Here is a 15,239-nt window from a genome sequence, read left to right as displayed (position 1 = left end):
CAAGGACTCATACTCCCAGGGCCGTCGTGTGCTTTGCAGCTAATGTAGGGGACAGTGCCAGGGCCTGGTAGGTGCTCAGCACACGTCAGGTCGCCATTCCACCCCGCTGGCCCACATGGGCATCCAGAGACGCACATGTGCATCTGGCACCCGGCTGGCAGTGGCACCTTGGCTCTGGGGCTCCCTGGAGCTGCCCTGGCAAGGGCTGGGCATTGCTGAGGCTTCACCCTCCAGGGCCAGCTCTTGGGGCGCAGATACTGGGAGCTCTGTCACGGACGAGCTGTGTGATTCCGGGCAAGTTCTCCGAGCCTGTTTCCTTCTCTGTAAAATGGAGACAACAGCACGTGCCTCTCAGGTGTGGGGAGGAGCCTATGAAGAGAAGGGGCAGGAAGCTTATGGTAAATGGACGTGTGGCCATCGGAGCTGGGTAAGCAGGGCTGCCCTCGGAGGTGGAGCAGCCCATCAGGGGCGTGGAACCAGGGAGGGTGGGCAGGGGAACCAGGCAGAGCTGTGCTCAGAGCCGGCCCCATCACTGGCTGGTAGCGAGACCACGAGACTCTTCCTCTGCTTCTCTCGGCCACAGTTTCCCCGTCGATACTATGGGGATAATGACAGCCACTTCATCCGACGGATGACAAGTTGGCGGGACGTCCCAGCGGGACACAGGCAGTGTGACTGTCCCTCCCTCTGGTGTCGTTACTGCAGAGCACTCCGTTGTGCCCTGGCCACGGCCTCTCCAGGCCGTCTCCTGCTGCCAGAAGGTCCCATTTCTGCCCTGCAGGAAGGAGGCTCTGCTTCTTTCACCTGGGTGTCAGGGCCAAGCCCTAGTCCTAAAGAATTGTCCCATCCTGTCCTACCCACAGGGGAGTCAAGAGGGCAGCTCGTCCCCCTCCTTGGCTGCAGAGCAGTGACCCCTGACTGCCCAGCCTCATGGGTACAGAGCCCCGTGTCCTCGTCAGCAGCAGAAGATAAATGTTTTTAATTCAGGGAGCTTTTCATGAGCCAATGAAAGGGAGTAAATCATCCTTCCAGGCCCTGGAGCCCAGAGCTGGCGCCCGGTCACAGCAGGGCGGGCAGCCACTGGAGCCGGGTGGCAGCCAAGCAGGGTCACTGGACTGCAGGGGGACCTGGGGACGGTGTGGCCTGGCGTGCCAGTGTCCCCTGCAAGCTCTTCTTCTGGGGCAGGGGTGGGCGGGCAGGCGGGCAGGGTCTGCCTGACTCTGGTTGTTTCCCAGGCACTCCCGGCCTAGACTGGCTCTGAGTGTCCCGGGGTGCGTGCACGTGCGAGGGCCGAGTGTGGACACGGGTGTGAGCGCGCGTGTGCCGGTGTGTCGCCTTGCACACGCTCTGCCCTGTGTACCTCTGGGCGCCCCGGCAATGCTCTGGGTGTACACAGAGCATGCATGTGCCCGGCTGGGACGGTGGCAGCAGGGGTGCCAGGGCCGTGCCCCTGTGTGTGTGCGCGAGCACGCATGGGCACGTGGCTTCTGGAGAAGAAATGTTTAAAAATGGAGTTGTCAGCCCCGAGTTGACAGGCGCAATCGGCAAAGTGCAGCGTCGGCAGGAACGGCCGCGGCTCCCTCAATTACCCGGGAGGAGACGGCCCGCTTTATGCTGAGGAGGCACAGTGTGACTGGAATAAAGCAAGTGGAGCAGACCCCAAAACTCCATTAATTAAAGAAACTCATTAATGAGGGACATTTACTCAGCTGAAGATTAGATCCACGCTTGCCTCTTCCAGGAGCCAGGCGCCGACCGGGGCCCGGAGCCGGCCTGCCCGCGCAGCCAGGCCAGGCGCCAGGGCCCCGGCAGGGAGAGGCGGTGCTCCCGGGCCAGCCGTGCGAGGCCACGTGGACGCACGTTCTGGTGACCAGGAAGGGTAGGGGCGTCTGGGTCAAAGGTGCTCGACTGAGGCTGATTCTGTCCCCGCCTGGGGACACGTGGCAGTGTCAGGAGACATTGCTCGTCATCACACCTCGGGAGGGTGTTGCTGTTGGCATCCAGTGGGCAGGGCCCAGGGACGCTGCCGCACACCCTACGGCGCCCAGGACGGCCCCACGGGAGAACGAGCGGCCCCAAACGTCATTAGTGCCGGGGCTGAGATACCTGCACCAGGCTGTGTGTGTGAACGCTCCTGGGGGATGGGGTGAGTGCGTGGCATGTGAATAAAGTGTGTGTGTGCACAGGGGAGTGTGTGTGCGTGGGGAATGCATGTGCGTGAGCCTGTGTGCACGCGGAGTGTGTGTGTGACCGTGGGCGTGTGTCAGGGTGCCTCCCCGTGGGCTGACCGCTGGGCGTTGAGAGCAGAACACAGAGCACCTCTGGTGAGGTGTGGGGAGACCCCGTTAGAGGAGGCCCGACAGGCGAGCTCAGAGGCCTGTTGCTGCGTGTGCCATCCCTGGGCCCCTGGGAGGACCCCGCTTTTATGTGTGCTTAGAGAATTGTCCGTGTGGGGTTTAAGGCTGTGAGGAGAAGGGCCCCCGCCCAGGACAGGCTGTCTGAGGGCACACCCGTCGCGTGGGCCACCGCCCCACACCCGTGGTCCTCACTGCACGTGCAGGGCCCCGGCTGGGGGTGCCGCCCTCAGGCCACGGCGCTGTGGGGTCCACCAGGCTGCCTGGCACCTTCCCTGCCTTCTGCTGCCTGGGCAGTGCTCTGCCTGGCTGCCCCAGTGGACAGAGCTTGGGTGAGAGACGGAGGCCTGAGTGCCTGGAAAGTTCGGTCACGGTGGCACAGGGTGGGCCCGTCTCCTCGGTGCAGGTCGTGCCCCTCTGACCGAGAGGTCTGCCAGCCGGGGGCTCCCCTCCCACCCTGCCCTCCTCCCTCCAGCCCCTCCCAGTGCAGGGGTGCAGTGGACTCCCCCGCTGTGCCAAGACGGCTCCCCACCAGGGAGAGTCAGGGGACTCTCCTGGAGACACTGCCCCCAGCTCACAAATGTCCCCACAAAAGAAGGGCCACCCAACCAACGAATTAATTAACAGTTCTCAACCCAGATCCCCCAGCAGGTGTTTGACTGTGGGGCGCATTATGTAATCTTTGTTGCCAGGAAATTTACCTTCCTAATTACATTTCGCGAATTTTCATTTGAGTCTGCCTTCCCAGGGCTCACAGTAACAAGGAGAAGGGCACCGTGGTGGTGGCGGTGGTGGGGACATCTGGGAGCTGAGGCTGCTGGGCGCAGATGTCGGGCTGCACCCAAGGGTGGGTCCAGCCTACCCCCCGCCCGCCATTCCCACCCCCGCCTGCCCATGTCATGTCGTGCTAATATTTCTTAATGAATATGCAGGAAACACATACGAGGTTGCCAGTGTGGACGCAAGGGGGCTCATCCTGGGGATGCAGAGGCAGCTGCCCCAGACCCTTGGGGGAGAGTGGCCTGCACGCTGCTCTCTAATATTTGTGGTCGGAATGAGTGGGTTCTGTGTGGCGCTCCTCCTTGTGGGATCACCTTGACGCTGTCCTGTAGCTTTGTTCTCACGCCCTGGGAGGGAGCTTCCTCTCCATCCCACTGAGTAGGAGGAGCCTGGTGTCCGCTGGTCCACTCTCAGGTGTACACAAAGATGCCACATGTGCTCGCCCACTTATAAATTCACAGCAGCATCTCAGCAAGCATCTCAGGGAAGGATAGAGGAGGGACTGAGCAAAATAGAGGTCACAGGGGGTGGGAATAACCTGGAAGGCTTCCCAGAGGAGGTGTCTGAACATTTCCAGGGCAGGGATAAGGTTGCAGGAGGGAAGAGGCCTGGGTCACAGCAGAGAATCTCTGCACAAAGCCTGTCCTTGAGCACAGCACTGGGGTGGTGTTTTTCACTTTGGCATCTCCAGACCTAGGAGGTGCTCAGCAAACTTAGGAAGTGCTCAGCAAACAGTTATCGACTGAGTGAGTTGGGCGGTGAAGGTACGGGTCAGAATGAGCTGTGTGGGAGCTGCAGTGGGCGCTGCTAGGAGTTGGCAAGTGACTGTGGTTGGCAGGCTGGGCCGGGGCCCTCCTCAGGGACCCTACCCTCTTGCCTTCTCCCTCCTCCCTAAGGCTTCCCCAACAGTGTCCTCTGGCTTCTCCCTCCAACCTTGCCCTTGGTAGCCTACAGGCATCTCAGAACCTTTGCTCCCCAGCCCCCAGGGCCCGGGCAGATGGCTCAGCTGTCCCGAGCTTCCTTCTGGTTGAGCCCAGGGCTCCTGGGGGCAGGGGTACAAGACCGCCATGAGCTCCTCCTCTTCCCAGAGGCAGACGGGCTACGAGGGTGAGAAGGGGGCCTTGGGTTGCCCACGCTGGGGCCGGAGCCCTACCTGCGAGGCCCCAGGCAAGGTGCTCGACCCCCAGGAGCTTCACTGTACTCATCTGTGAGGTGGGGGAAGCAGGTGGATGGGCTTGTCCCCGGACACAGCACCTCCGAGGGGCCAGCACGCTGCCTCCCAGCCCTTCTTGCTCTCACTTCCCACCTGGTTTGAAGAGGGTCCAGAAGGGGTTTGCTTTCCCAAGCACCTCCCTTGCCTCTCGGAGCTGAGGATGTCTCCTCCCAGCGCTCCTGACTTCCCTTGTCAGGAGGCCTGCGAGCAGCAGTTGAGAGACGCTTGGGGGCAACTGGGCAGCCACTGACTCCCCCCACCCAGTGCTCCAGCGGGGAGCAGGGAGAAGAGGGTGTGGCCTCCAGACTCGGCGAAGGGGCCCATCAGGTGACAGACAGTGTCCCACCCCCAGTTCTGACCCCACCGGCTCCCACATCCCTGGACAGCCACCGTTTCCTGTTAACCGCGGCCCCATCTGTCCCCAGAGGGGAGCAGCCCAGGGCCTGGTGCTGGGTCTTCATGGTGCCTGCACACACATGTGTGGACACACACGTACACACACACAGGGCTACAGATTCAGGGCCGGGCAGCACCCAAGGGGGTTTGTGGAGTGGGGTGAGGACCCCACTCATCGAGGGGCAGCGACCGGCCCCAGCTCCCTCAGCTCCCCTGTGACACCCAGCGCCGTGCTTGTCCCCCTACCTCCCGCCCTCCTGCAGAGACGCGGCCCCGGGGGTCCCTGCCTGGCCCAGCAGCCTCAAGCTCGGCAGGGCCCCCGGGAGTCGGGACCTGTTGGGGGTCTTGATTGACAGCACCCTCACCCCACCCCTGCTTTCCTGGACCCTCACCTGCCAGATGGCGGCTGCCGGCTCCTCGCTGATTTCCCCAGGCAGGACGGACGGCGGGGTGGAGGTGAAGCTGATGGGAGAAGGAGATTTATGGGGCCACGCTGTTTATGATTTGTATGCAGTGAGCTTGGAGGGAATTATGGTTTAATCTTGCAAAAATCCGTCCCCTCCCCTGAGGCTTTTCAGCTGAGATCTGGGCCCAACTTGATGCAGGAAGAGGATGAGCCTGGGCTGAGGGACCAGCGGTGGGCTCTGGCGGATGGCCGGGCTCCATTCTGGGGGATGGGGTGGCACCTCAGTCAGTAGAGCGGGAGGGCCCCTGGGGTCCATTGGGTGGAGGTTCTTACCCTTTCTTGTGCCTTGAACCCCCTTAGCATCTGTTGAAGCACATGGACCCCTTCTCAAAAAATGATCTTCAATGCATAAAATACATAGGATTACAAAAGAAACCATTTTATTGAAATACACTTTCCGAAAGAGAGAGAACATTTAAAATCGTAAGCTGTGGCTTCTTTACAAACGTGTGAAAGAGCCAGGCGCAGGGTCGGGTCTGCTCACACCCTAGTTTTGGAGTTGGGGTGAGTGTAAAGCACAGCACGGTAGGAAGGACCTGCAGTTTGTGTTGGTGACGGGGTCTCGGGTGGTACTCATGCCCTGGGTTTGTGGCCACGTTCATGGGTGCTGACATTTCAGTTGGAGGATGATAAGATGGAGATGTAGGGTGTTTTTCGGTCCAGGACCACAGGTGCCCTGAGTTCTTTCCCCAAATAGCACAGAAGCACACACGAAGTACACAGAGCACACGTAGAGCACGACCGCGCTGCTTCCAGGCTCTGGGCCAAGTCGGTGCATTTTGTTCTGGAGCCACGGTGGCTCTGGGTCGGCACTGTCGGCCTTCGTGGTGCAGATGGTGGAAACCAGGCCCACCGGCAGGGAGACTCGAGAGAGAGTGTGGCAGGGCTCCCCCACCCTTGTGCCAAGCCTGGGCGGAGGGCTGGGTGACCAGGGCACCCCAGAGAGCCGTGTCAGGAGACTGGCCCCAGTGCTGGGGGCTAAGTGGGAGGCCAGGCTCGGGCCCCACGTGTGCTCCGTGTGGAGGGGCTCCACCATCAGGACTCGCTGTTTGCCAGGATGACCCGGCCCATTACCCACCCGGCAGCCGCCAGGAGGGGCATGAGGCCCTACTGGAAAATGAGGGTCTTTGGACCAGAGGGAAAGGAGACATAAAGCATGAGAGACCCAGGATTCTGGAGGGAAGGTGGCAGGGGCAGTGGGAACCCAGCCCGGGCCCGCCCGTCTTTGCCATTGCTGCCAGGAACGGCAGAACACAGGGCCGCAGCGTCAGATTATAAACTTACCGAGCGATGCAGGGTCTTAGGGGCTTACCTCTAGGGGCTCTGCTTGGATTTCTCCTGAAGTCCCTCTAGGTCTCAGGGGTGGGAGCAGACATGCAAGGCACCCTGTGCTCTCTGGAGTATCCCGTCTGCCAGACTCTCCCACATCACCCCGCCCGGAGAAGGAGGGAGGGAGAGAGCCGGCGGCTGCAGAATACACAACCCAGTGGGTCCTGAATGAAGCAGTACAGGGTGTGATGGGCCTTCCCACAGCCCTAATTAATAAAAGATATTAAACTGGCTGCCGGGGGACAGAATGGGCTGGATGGGGCAGAAGGAGTGATCGCTCAGGTGGATTCTCACCCCCGGCCTTGGAGCCTCTGCATCTCCCTCCCAGCAAGCCCTCCCGGCTGTCTTCTGGGGGTCCCTGGTCTCCCCTCCATCCCCGTGCAGCCCTGCCCCAGCCTCCCCCAGAGTCCCCTCACGCCTACCACCGGCATTGCTGGCCTTCCCTGACCTCCAGTTGCCTGGATGAGGAAAGGTGAATTGGAACCCGGCTGGGGCCGGCGCCCCCTCTCCCCAGGGGTGTGCTGGAGTCCTTCATATGAGCCCTGGATTGTGTACATCCCTTCCCAGCTCCACGTTCAGTGACTCCGAGCTGGTAGCTTGAAATCAGCGGAGTGGGCGTATTTACACCACGGAAATCTGCAGCCACCACAAGGCAGGACTTTCCCCCAACAGAACCCTAGTCAGACATTTAACTCTCTCCCCCTCTGGTGGGGAGGGGAGGGGAGCCCAGGTCAGCCTGTCTTCTGAACACTGGAGGAGAGCGTCAGGCCCAGAGGTGGGCATCTATGGGCTCAGGAAACCCTGGTTGGCCGCCGGGTTAGAAGGAATTCTGTGAAGCCGGGAGACCCTGCTCAGCAGAGCCCTGGGGTCTTTGGGAAGGGGAGTGAGGGCGTGGGGCTGCCGCTGACCCTCCCCCTGGGGCCGTGGGTGGAGGCCCACCCTCTTCTACTCCCATTTGGACAAGAGTCCATAGCCGTCACGCAGCATCCGCTGGTTCCAGAGTCAGACAAGTGTGGGTTCACGTCCCAGGACTGCCATGTGCCGGCTGTGTGCTCAAGGGCAAGTGACTTCTTGCTCTGAGTTTCTCTCCTCACACAGAGAACGCCAGTTCACGGGTTGTTTGACGATTACGTGAACTAACACCTTTTTATTGCTTAACACAGTGGTGAGCTCTGAAAAGCCCTCAACCAATGGCTGTCACTCCTGCAGTCAGCATTATTCAGCATATACTGAGCACCCGCTATATCCCTGGGCTGTGTCAGGTGTTGGGGACTCAGTGGTGAGCCCTCACCCTCGGGGGTCTCCACCCTCCACTATTGAGGTTCTGAAATGTTCCGGTGGCCTCAGGTGCTAAGGCATTGCCCTTCCCACTCGAGTTCCCTGCACCATGATGGCAGCCCTGCTCTGCCCTGAGGCATTTGTACCAGCGCTCCGGCTTGCAAAGACCATGCCCCAAAGTCTCTGCCTTGAAGTACTGGCCTGCAGGGATCCACCCACCCTGCACGCCTCTGGAACGACATCTTGAAGCACTCTAGGAAGGGAGGTGTGAGATTCCAGGAGGGGGATATTCCTGCCGTGCATCTGGGGTGGCAGGCTGGAAGGGGCAGGAGGGGTCTCGAAAGGAGATGGGCACTGGGCCTCCGGGTCTCACCCTCCACAGGCTAGGACCTGGCTTTCTTCGGGTGCCTGGGCTGTTTGGGCCCTCTGTTCCTGTCTGGCAGGGCCACTCTCCCACGAAATTTGGGGGCAGGAGCCCGTGAGCCATGGAGGTGGCCTGTTTCTGGGCTGAGGAAGCAACTGAGTCCGAGGCAAGAAAGAACCTGGTGAGGGAGAGGGCTGTGGCCAGGCCGTGTGCTGTGGCTGCCCCGGCCCCCCTGCTGCCCTCTCACGTGTGACATCTATCCCAGGGCAGCCCCAGCTGAATCCTGGATCCGCCCTTCCTTTCGCTCTGGGTCTTGGCAGGTCCTGGAAATCTCAGTTGTAACTGTTTATTTCCGTATCGGTGCTCCCAGCAAAACGAGCTCCCTCCCCTCCATGAGTTACACAGGAAACACTCAGAGGCAACGGAGGTGCCCAGCCCGCGCACGCTTCCGCCAGGCCCCTGCTGTCACTTGGCCGCCCAGGAAATTGGAATGTTAGCGTGAGCCAAACACAGTGGCGAGGTTAATTGGTTGTCCCCCGAAAGTCACGTCGTGCATTTCAGATTTAGCTGATGCTCACGGGGCCTCCCCGGGGTGTCCACTCCCAGAAGCAGGGCACACCCCAGCACCTAGAACCTGGCCTAGTGGGTGCTTGGTGTGTATTCAGCGAGCGAGTTCACGCACTCCCGCTGGCGTGGATGTGGGAACACCAGCCCTGCCTGCGCTCAGCAGCAGGTGACCCTGGACAAATCAGCCTCCCAGGGTGCTGATTCCTCCTCAACTGAGTGGACAGAACCTTCTCGGTCTCGGAGGTCCCTCTCTGGGATCCCGGTTGTCCTGGGTCTCCTTGGAGAAAGTCAGAGGACCCATGCTATTTCTGCTCGCGCGCCTTGAGTCACAGCGGGACATCTTGCCAAAACCAGCCAAACTCACCCACACGTGTCAGCAGGAATGTGAGCAGGCCCTGATGTGTGGGCCAGCACGGACAGGAGTCAGGGGGTCTCTGGCCCCTTCCCTTGATATCGTCATGTGTCCCAGCTTCATCTTCACTCCTTTTCGATAATCTCATCATCTCTTTTTCCCCAAAACTTCACTTTCCTGTGATCAGCACATTAAGAAAATAGGAATATCACCTCCAAGAAAACAACCAAATGTGTTAGTCTCGTGACTCCCCTTCTCTCCTGTTCCTCGTATTCTCCCCCTCCCCCCGGCCCTTTCCCCTTTCCCCTCTGTGAGCACCGATCCGCCCCTCTGTTACCATCACGTTATCGCCGGTGGCCCTCTCGCTCCACGAAACTCCGTCCCTCTGCTCCTGAACCAACCTCCCTGGGCAGCCACAGCCAGAGGGAGCCTCCCTCTGAGCAGGTGGGTGTCGACCAGGCCCTCGGCCCCTGGGAAAGGAAAGGTGCGGCGGTCGCGGGGACAAGCGGAACGCAGCCTGGATTCGGATTCACACGGAGCCGTGGACCTGCGTTTCCTCACCTGTAAGATGGGAACAACCATCCCACGTATTCCTGGAGCTGCACCAAGGAACAACCAAGACGGGTACAGTGTTGTGGATTCTTCGTGCCCTCAGAGGGTCAGCGAGTGGAGGACAGGTCCACAGACTGCAGTAGTACAGACATGGGGTGGAAGTTTCCAGAAGGCAGATTTCAGCTCTGCGTGTGGAAGAGCTTCCCAGCAGAGCTGCTCTGAGAGGGAAGGAGCCGCCACACTGGTAGTGAATGTGCATCGCTAGGCTCGCTCAAGCAGAGCCAGGCGGGATGCCGGTGAGAGCACAGAGATGAAAGTCACTTTGTCTGGCAGGCCGGGTCTGGTGTCACCTGCAGTCACCTCCTGTCTGAGACTCGGGGATTGAAGGAGTCTCGGGTTTGCTCGGGTTGCAGACTCCCCAGTGTTCAGAGATCTGGGGCAAGGCCTCACTCGTGCATGCCCTGGGATGGGGAGGGCAGGACCATCCTGCTTCCAGGCTGAGAGGTCAGAGCCGTGAGGTCCCCTGGCTCAGCCATCACTGGGGACTTGAACCCACACGTCCTGCCTGCCAGCAGTCAGCCCCTAGGTCAGCTGCCTCCCCTTCCGACACTGATCGGCACGGAACAGGGGAGGCCTAGAGGCCAGGCCAGGGTTGCTCACAGAGGGCCCTCTGAACCAGCCTCTTCTGGAAACTGACCCGCCCATTCTCCTGGTCCTGTGAATTGTCACACATGGCATGAAGGCTCTGGCCTGGCCCCTGCTCCAGGCTTAGGAAGTTGACATCTGTCCCTCCTGTCCTGGGAGCATGGGCGGTGCATCTCCAAGACCCAGTCCCAGGTCCCTCCTCCCCACAGCCCTCCACCATGGCTGTGTAAGGACCCTGTCCGTGCTGTGAACATAGCGGGGTGTGGTCAGGAATACCCTGGGGGCGGCTTTCCTGCTCACTCTCCGCATGGCCATGGCCTCCGTACCCCCTCCGTGAAATGCAGCTCGTGACACCTGCCTCTTCAAGTCACCCGGAGGATTAAGTGGCCAAGTTCGCAGAGTACCGATGGCAGGCCCTGCTCACACGGGCACTGTGTAAATCCAGCCTGTTCACCTCCTGTGTGTCCCCGGTGCCAGGCAGCAGAGGCTCAACAGACGCCAATGACTTGGGTACAGCTCAGTATTTGCGGGGTGGCTGTGAGGGTGGAGGTCTGCTCCCCTCTCAGGGCAGGTGAGCCTTGTCCAGAGCGAAACAGGCAGATCACACACCTAACAGCTTGGTCCTCAGGCCTGGTGGTCATGCTGTGCTCCCCTCCTCCACCCTGTCTAGAAGCTGGCTTTGCCCAGAGGGGGTGGAGAAATGGCTTGGTGCCCAGCCTTTGCCGCCAGCCTCCCTTCCCTCTGCAGCCTGGCCTGCGGACCAGGGGCCTACGGTGCCCTCCCTCCTCGGGTGAGGAGTCTGGGAAGCAATTAGCCTAATTGTCGTGGCGGGGCTGTGCGCAGAGGGATCCCCAGGGGACTGCACAGCGAGGGGCTGGGAGGGGCGCTGTCTGCTGCCACTTCCGCTCTTCCCTTCCCCCCAGCACCCTGCCCCCTGAGCATCCCGCCCAGCACACCACACACACAGGGGACCCTCACCCCGAAAGATGGGAGCTCACTGGCCGAGGCCTGAGTGTAGGAATTTCCATTGGGCGAGTGATGTGGGCAGAGACACTTGGGAGGCTCTTAGCTCTAGATCTTGAAGGTGGAAGGTCCTCCCGCCCAGCCTCTGCCTCTAGGCGGATGGGTCACCGTCCCCTTTCCACGGGCTAAGAGGTTGGGCTGTGCCCAGGGCCACCTAGAAGTGGACGCATTGAGTCTGCGCTCAGGGTCTGGTACCAAAGGCAATGCCACCCCAGATGCAGGAGCAGAGACAAGGCCGTTAGCCACAGGGCCTCCCTGAGAGGCTGGCCGGGCCCTCCCTGGTCAGAGCCCCTCCCTACCCGTACCTCGGGCTAGACAAGCCCTCCCATCCCACGTCGCCACGTCATCAGGATCCAGCAGGGAGCAGGTGGCTCGCTGGCTCTAGGATAACATGAGATTATTTACAAGGAGACTCTTTGCAGAGGTGTCTGGAGGATGGGCAGAGGGGCACCACCAGGAACAGTGCAGGACCCCAGAGCTGGTGGTGACAGACCTGTTACCACCCCAGGCCTAACGGTCAGAGGAGGAAGCAGCAACTGGAACTGAGAAGGAGGGAGGGTCCTGGAGCAGCCCCTCGAGAGGGGGTCTAGGTCCCCCTTGGTCTGGGACAGAGATGGCCTCCCAGGGAGAGAGTAGGGGAATAAATACCCCAGACTCACTCCCCTGCTCTGGAAGCCAGAGGACAGAGCCCTAGCCCCACCCTCACGGCCAGCCACACACCCTCCCCCGACATCTTCTTTCCTCCCGAATCGGTCCACCCTCTGGGTCCGTTGCCCTCAGTTCCCCTTTGCCAGATGAAAAAACTTTGATCTCTCTAGAACTTACTGCCTTCCAACCACCGTTACTGTCGGCTTAGAGTGGTCAGTTCCTGCTGGGCCAGAAACTCCTCCAGGGCAATAAAGAGAGTGGTGAGTAGGGACCAAGAAAAGAGAGCGCGTCTGGAGAGAGACTAGGGAGTCGGCACAGTTAGCGCAGCTGAGGGGTCAAGTCGGATAAGGAGTGGGCGCTGACCATTAGACTGTCAGACGGCAGAGGTGGGAAACTTGCCCAAGGCAGTTTCAGGGGATGGTGCCGGGGAGAACCGGCTTGGGGTGGGATTACGAGGGAACGGGAATAAAGGAGTTGCAGCTGCAGGTCTAGGCAACTCATTCAAGAGACTTTGCTCTGTCGGGAAGCAGTGCACGGGCTTTGTAGTTGACAGAGCCGTGTGGTCAAGGAAGGTTTTCTCTTCCTATCGTGGCAGAGAGTCAACGAATTGCCAGAGCTGTGAGCACGTGCTGGTGAGAAAGACTGGATACCAGTGTGCACTGAAGTGATTGGTCATAGACAGGAGCGGGGACGGGAGGGAAGGCCGAGGGTAGGACCACGGGCAGGGAGGTGAGCAGGTGGGCATGGGTGTCATCTTCCATTTGCCACAGGAAATAAGAAGCAGGGTCATCGCAGAGAGTGAGACTAGTGGAGCGTGGTTGGCGGGTTGAGGAGGGAGAGTGAAACGGTCATGGAGAGTGAGGGGCAGTGCCAGGCAGAGGGAAGTGATCTAAGGAAATCAGGGTGATTTGGTGCTTTTCTCCAGTTGTGGGCCACGGAGTGGAGTGGGCAGAGGTGATCTTACTGGTTTGCCAGGCCAATGTGATGACAGGAGAGAGGAACAGATTTGCAGAGGGAGTGGGGATAAGTGACCTGACCGTAGTCTTTAAGCTTTAACGCGTCTGTCCATCTACTCATCCATTCACTCTTCATCCGTCTTTCCATCCATCCTTTTATCCATCCATCTATCCACCCATCCACCCCTCTGTCCATCCATCATTCCATTCATCCATCCATCCACTCATCCTTCCATCCATCCACCCACCCAGTGTGCATTGAAACTCTTCCGAGTACCGCAGTGTTGTGCTGAGTACAGGGATGTGGGGATGGAGGTTGAGTGAGTGGCCCCCATTCTCTGGGAATTCACGATCCCCTGGGGAGCCAGACAAGTTCACAAGCTGCTCTGAGATCATCTGAAACCATGAGGCTATCTGAGATGAGCCCCATGGCCTGGCAGGGGGACTCTGTGCAGCTCATGCCGCCAAGCCCAACCCCTCCCTCATTGTGGCCCCAACAGACCAGGGAAGAAGGAAGAAAAGGAAAGTGACAAACACTCACTGTTGCGACCCTCTGTGTGCCAGGCAACTAGACAGCCTCTCAGGATGAACCTGATTACTCACTGCCTTTCCATCCTAGTCTGGTCTGGCGGCTCTCAGCCCAGGCTACACTTCAGAACCTCATGGGAAAGTTTGGTTGTAAAGTTTGGCTGCCCTGGGGTGGGGCCCAGGCATGCGTGTGCAGCCAAGGTGAAGGCCACTCATGGACGACAGCCACCATGCCTGGGCGTGGAGGACACCCAGGGCGGGGGTATCGAGAATTGCCCAGGACCCACCGAATCACGCCAGAGATGACAAACGGTGACCTGGGGCCACTCGGTGGCCAAGAGGGGGGATTGGAGCCCTCCCTGTGCTGTTGAGGGTCTAGACTGTCACTAGGATGTGGAACCTCACCTCCCTCCAGCCCCCGCCGCCCCAGGAAGGGCCACAGTTCTGCACGAGGAGCAGAGGGCCAGGTTTTGGAGCCGGTGGCCAGTGCCAAGTCACTTTGCCCCGTACCTCCACTTTATTAGCTGTGACATGGGGAGATAATGTCTACCTTGTAGGCTGGAGGGAATTCGATGAGTTCATGTCCGCAGAGCAGGGAACACCATGTGCTCAGATGTGCTGACTTCATTATGTCGCAAATGTCCCTCGATGTCCCCGTCCCACAGCTGCTTCCTGCCCACCCCAGACCCCTCCAGACCCTGGCACTCAGGACCCCAAACACACCTCCCAGCGTCCCCACTGGGTCGAAGCTTCCCCTGACAGTCTGGGCTCCGGGCTCCTGCCCGGGAACCATGCAGTGGGAGTGATCGGTGGCTGGCCCTCTGCCAGGACGGGACCCGGGGAAGAGGGCACTGGGGAGAGTTATGGGTGGGGTGGTAAGGACGCAGACGGGAGAGGAGCCCGCCTTTCCTGGAGCCTTGGAGGAGGTGGGGAAGAGGGGGCACTGGGAAGATGTAAGTTAGTGAAGGTTCTAATCAAATATTTATCAGTTAATTGATATCCGGAGGCTGCTGACAGCACCCTCTCCCTCACCCTGGCCTGTCCACACTCCTCCCCTGGCTCTCCGGCCTCCCGCTTCCCTTGGCTCCTTGCCCTCGCCCCCCTCCCTCCCAGTCCTCACCATCCTGGAGCCTGGGTGCTCCTCCGCCTCTGCCAGCCTCCCTCCTGCCTTGCTGGCCCCCTCCTCCCTCATCCTGAACCCACCCCTTCTCCCTCGGGCCGGGAGCCGGGGACGTTGCCAGCACATTGGCCGACTGGGTAATGGGGCTTTTCGGCTACTTGGGATCAATGAGGTGGGACCCGCCAGTGAGGAGCGGGCCCTCATGGGTGTGTGCACGTGTGTACACGCGTGTTTCCCTCCACTTGTAAGGGGCGTGATCTCTGCCCCAGTTTCTGCAGAGAGAGGGGAGGGACGTGGGGGCTTCACCAAGGAGGACGAAGAGGACGGGACTTCTCATTAGGCGTCGGGTCACCCCAGAAGTGAGGGGTGTCGGCTGCGAGGCAGTGAAGGCTGGCACTGGGGCCTGGGGAGCAGGGCAGGGCTGGGCCCCGGGCAGAGAGTTGGGGGCCTCAGGCCTCCGGCTAGAAGGGAGGTGAGCAGGCAGACAGTGGAGGGGCAGGGCTCTAGCCTGAAGGCAGAACTCCAGGTCTCATGCTCAATCTCCATTGCCCTCGTGTGGCCCGTCCCCTCAGGCCACCTCCCACCCTAACAATTGATTCAGCATCTGGGTAGTTGGATTTACTCTCCCACTGGATAGCAGACCCCACCAGGGCAGGGGCTGCCCATCC

This window comes from Eschrichtius robustus, chromosome 20 (assembly GCF_028021215.1).
Source record: "Eschrichtius robustus isolate mEscRob2 chromosome 20, mEscRob2.pri, whole genome shotgun sequence".
NCBI classification, from domain to species: Eukaryota; Metazoa; Chordata; class Mammalia; order Artiodactyla; family Eschrichtiidae; genus Eschrichtius; species Eschrichtius robustus.
The sequence above is the reverse complement of the archived record's forward strand: the minus strand, read 5'-3'. Positions refer to the sequence as shown.